This window comes from Podarcis filfolensis (genome assembly GCF_964270895.1).
Source record: "Podarcis filfolensis genome assembly, chromosome: 3".
Taxonomy (NCBI): domain Eukaryota; kingdom Metazoa; phylum Chordata; class Lepidosauria; order Squamata; family Lacertidae; genus Podarcis; species Podarcis filfolensis.
Genome location: NC_139606.1, coordinates 34,091,355 through 34,096,128, shown reverse-complemented (window position 1 = coordinate 34,096,128; position 4,774 = coordinate 34,091,355). Strand labels below are relative to the sequence as shown.

At 43.7% G+C, this 4,774-nt stretch overlaps 1 long non-coding RNA gene across 1 annotated transcript; it reads right to left on the bottom strand.

Moving 5' to 3' along the window:
• Positions 1-1,881: 1,881 nt before the first annotated feature.
• LOC310759898 lies at positions 1,882-4,075 on the bottom strand. Its single transcript, XR_014546623.1, has 2 exons — positions 3,149-4,075; positions 1,882-2,377 (listed from the first exon to the last, which is right to left on the bottom strand). It is a non-coding gene; the product is annotated as an uncharacterized lncRNA (long non-coding RNA).
• Between the last annotated feature and the right edge of the window lie 699 nt (positions 4,076-4,774).

Below are 4,774 nucleotides of genomic sequence, written 5' to 3'. Positions count from 1 at the left end.
TGTTCCTTGCAAAGCTGTCTTGCAAAAGCTCTTAGCTAAAGGCTATTATACAGTTTCATAATCCTTTACTCGGGTGTAGTTATTCCTTGCAATGGGTTGTTCGAGTCACACAGCAGAAAGGCTCCTTGCCCTCTGAATATAGAAACTGGTTGGTGTTTACTCTAAGATTATTCATCTAGAGCCTTTTTTGTTGATGCTTGTGAGAAGGCAAGGGGAAATGTCTCCCCCCACATCCCTGCTCCTCTCAGAACAGAAGAGGCTCCACCTAATGCTGAAAAGAATTAGATTTAAAACCTACTGCCTGGAGCTGCTTTTGAGATGAAGATTTGTGGGCAGTTTGACCTGCCTGCAATTTCTGGGCTTCTATTTGGAGGTTTTGTTGACTTGGTCGTAGACTAAAATAGCAGCTGGCGTACAAATATTTGGCAATTGAGGTCTTCTCTGTTAGAACGCTGGGTTTTGTTCAGACGGCATTCTCCTGTATGTCGGCTGCTTCTAGCGTGCACCAGTAAACCTACAGTTGTTAACTATGAAGGCTGTGACCTATACCTTTTTAAGATGAAATAGCTGAAGCCTGGTGGAGTATGGTAAATGTATTTGGTGCAACTCATGGCATCTCCACTTAAAAGGCTCTCAGGCAGCATAGCTGACAGGGACCTCTGCTTTACTTTGCCAAATCTTTACGTCCTGTGCTTTTAAAGTCACTTCAAACCATGGGTTATGAATCAGACTAGCTTAAACAGACCACAGTTAGCACTTAAGCACAAAGCCTGGTGCCCATGACATGGCAAGCTGACATTAAGGAAAAGGAAAACCAAATCCTTTCAAAATCTTCCTCATGACCATGCAGGAGGATTGCTGAGGTGGAGGGGAAGAGGCATATTCCTGCTTTTGTACATCGGGCTAAACCATGGCTTAGCATGATCTGAAAACATGGCCATAGAAAAGCAGTATATCAGGGCAAAATCAAGGATAGAAACATTTTCCCTTGACACCTATTGCAGGTATTTTATTTTTTGTTTGGGCTCCCAACTGAATCTCACCTACTATGTGAGAGAACCAATTCATATAGTTCTCACTGTTTAGGTACATAGAATTGTAGAATTGTAAAGCTGGAAGGAACCCTCTAGAATGTTTTGTTATATTATGGTATTCCTAGCACATAGTCCATTGAATGAGTACTACTTGGCAAAACCTTACAAACAATTCACACCAAAGAGTCTCTTCTCTTTGTGAGCCCCCCCCCCCAAAGTGCTTTGGTGTTTTCACATTATTTTTTGAGGTGGGTTGCTGTTCTTTTGCTTCCCCAGAAACTTTTCCCATTTGCACGGAGCTCCTCTGTTTCTTTCAATGGCAATTTGAAGTTGAGCAGTGGGGGCTTCATTTCCAAAAACTGGTGGGAACCAAGCATCTGTCTCCCCACTGCATTGCCAAGGGTGAATTTGGTGATGAGAAACAGTTTCAGTGCATAGAATGAACAGGCAGGGCAGGGGGCAATAACGCAAGCATCCTTTAGTTATGCATATTCCATTTATTTAGATTTTTTCCTCCGCTTTACAACTAGCTGAAGTCCTCAAGGCAGCTAATGACATTTATAAAACACAAGAGATGCACCAAGGACTGGGAGCTCAAAAAACAGCCACACTGTTCCTTCCCTCAGGGCAGTTAATGACAGTTGGCCCTGGGTGGGGGGAGGGGTGGGATCAGCCCAGCTGGAGCAGGGCCTAACGATTTTCCACCTTCCCTGACTACTTTATGTCATTACTTTTGTATAATTTCCTACTACATTATGCTTTACTGTCCCCACAGAAATCTGCTGGAAATCCTGTTTCCTGGACAGTAGGAAAAAAACATGTTTGACAAGGAGTCTTTAAAAAAAAAAAAAAAAAAAAGGCTATAAAACATGTGGCAAGCTTTTGGTTGGACCTCATTTCCCTCACTTTAAGAACAAGTGAGATCTAATGGGCGGGGCGGACGACACTGATAGATAAGGATAATGACCTCTGTGGAAATGTGTTCTCTGGGAGCCCATATCCTCCTCTAGAGCCCAGGCTGAAACAACACAAAGGAAATGTACCCTGAGGAGAGGGGTGTTAGCCAAGGACGAGAGTCAAAACCACACATTTATACTGAACATGTAGTTCGGCAGTTGTGTTTTCTTTCAACAGCTGGGGGGAAGGATCAGGGCCACAGAGAGGAGCTTGATCCTTTCCACTCTGCTCTGGTCCCAGTGAAAACTACCCTCCTTGCTGCAATTTGCCTCAGGGGGGAAGCTGACATTGTTCTCTTCTTTTAGGTCTCAGGCTGCCAGGAAGCATGGGGCAAACACTCTTGTCTAACTCCCAACACCAAGGATCAAGTCTTTTCTTCTCTGTATCTGAGGAATAAGGAATCAAAGTCATGCTGTGCCTGCAAGATTGCTCAGCAATGGATATAAACCCCTGCTGAGTGAGCAGCAAGATTTCCTCAAGAGAACATTTTTAAAATTAGCATTTGGATGCTCCTATACCCTGCCACAAATGAAATATTGATGTCATTTATAAAGAATGCCACAAGTCTCACTGCAGAACTATTTGCACAGGAACCATTACAGTTTATAAGGGGAAATCTCTACTTTTATCATTACAACCAGTTTAGGAACACCACAAACCAGAATAAATTGTTCCAATCTGACCGTGTTTGTGTCCTGGCCCTCCCCGTCTGATGGAGAACTTGAACTCACAACCCTATTTCTGCCAAAGGCTTTAATGTGTGGATAAGGCAAGCTACAATTTACAAGGGTAAGCAGGTTTATGACAGACTAAATGCAGGGCTAGGTACGAGCTCAGACGTTGAGCCAACAAGCACCACTCTGCAGTTTACTTTTGAAGGAAGGGTGCCCAGGGTGGGCAGCTGAAGTCCTGAGACTGGACAAAAAAAGGCATCCATTTGAGTGGGTTGGCTATACTAAATTTGATTGCTCTGTGCTGGCATCTCCATGGAGATGGAGGCAGGGTTACTCTCAACCACCTCTCCAGAGGGAGAAGGCTTGTGAGTGACAGGAGGTGGCACAAAAGGCAAACAAAAGGCGTATTTGGAAGGAGAGTGCTGGGACCCTCTTCTGCTAGCTCACTTGAGCCTTCCCTGGGGTCTAACTCTCCACCCTTACCCCCTGCCAGAAGACTGGTTCCCTCCTGAGGGATCAGACACCTCTTGAGACCTGGAATCATCAACCTGCAGCCCACTGGGTCCCTCCCATACAAATTCTTAGAGTTCCTCCTATTCTTTTTCTGTGACACCTCAAAGGAGTTTGAGACTCAAGGGAAAACCAGCTACATTTAAACATGTTGCAATGCCATTAATTTCAATGGGACAGATTTAAGCACACACTTAACATTCCAATATAAATTAATGAGATGGGTTCGGGTTCAATAACACCCCTATTAATGAATCCATTGCCCATTATCCCAATATAGTCTTTCCGCAAATATGTAATACTTTGATGCCCTCTAATGGGCTACTATTAAAAAGCATCCTGGGGGAAAAAATCATCTGACTTTTTTTAAACAAAACAAAACAAAAACCCTGTGGTGTCCAGGCAACTTTCTTTAACAGTGTGCACACATGGAAAAGTTGTTTCACAAGCTCAGCTCTGTCCTCTCCCATGTCGGCAGAAACATGCCTTTGTGTATGTGTAAAAAACAAACTGTTTCTACTTGTGTGTGGGTATGTGTGTAAGCTATGCAGAGTTCTGATTCATCCAGGCAAAGAGGATGCCACTCCAGCCTGCAAGTCTCAGCTCTCAAGCATAAATAATTCTCTTCAAATGTGCATTGCCGTCAAATGGCTGCAGGAAATACTGGTTGTATTAAGATTGTTTTCAAGTGTACATATCTCTGGACCAAGCCGTTATTCTGTTTACCATAGCTTCTGTCAGGGCCGTCTTTATACAGGGGTGCAAGGGGTGCGGGGCACCCTGGCGCCGAATTCTGGGGGGCACCAAATGTATTCTGGGGGGCACCAAAAGTATACCTACTGTATACCAGTCCCTCTTGATCGGCGGCAGTGAAAAACAATGGAATGAAAGTTCCTGCCCCCCTCCTCTGTAGCATCAAATATTGGGGGGCAGCTAAACTAAATTTGGTGGCACTGGGTGGATCTTTGCACCCCAGCGACGCATATGCTAAAGACGGCCCTGGCTTCTGTAGTCCAACTCTTTAAATGTGAATAATCATTGGCCAAGATTTTGACATGTCTTCTAACATTGCTACTGTCTCTGAAATCAAGTAAGAAGAACCCTGTCCTACTTGCAGTGACTGATATTACAGAAATATACTTTCTCTAACAGCATGCCTGGTTCATCAGTCAGGCAGTCAGAAACCAAGTTGCATAAATCAGCAAGCTTTTTCATATGGAGTTCATCCCCAAACTGGTAATCGTTCTTTATTATCTCCATTTCATTCTTCTCTGATTCAGCTGCAGATAACTCTTAATAATAAGACTGAGATCGTATCAAGTTATGTTTGGTCAGAGGTGTTCAGAAGACATTATGTTTTTCTAGACAAAGATACTCGTAATGAAGGGCTTAAGAAAGGCAAAGTGTCATTGGGAATACAGAGGCCTCCTTTCATTGATTATGGGTCAAAGTGGCTGGTGGTGATTGATGAAACAAAGGGGATTGATAAAGCAGTAATGGTAGAAAGTGACATGTGTTGTGGAATGGGACTGTTTTGAACAGGGTTTGCATGGAATAAAAGAGAGTTGTTTATCACATTGCTCCCAGGGATGTCTGGCA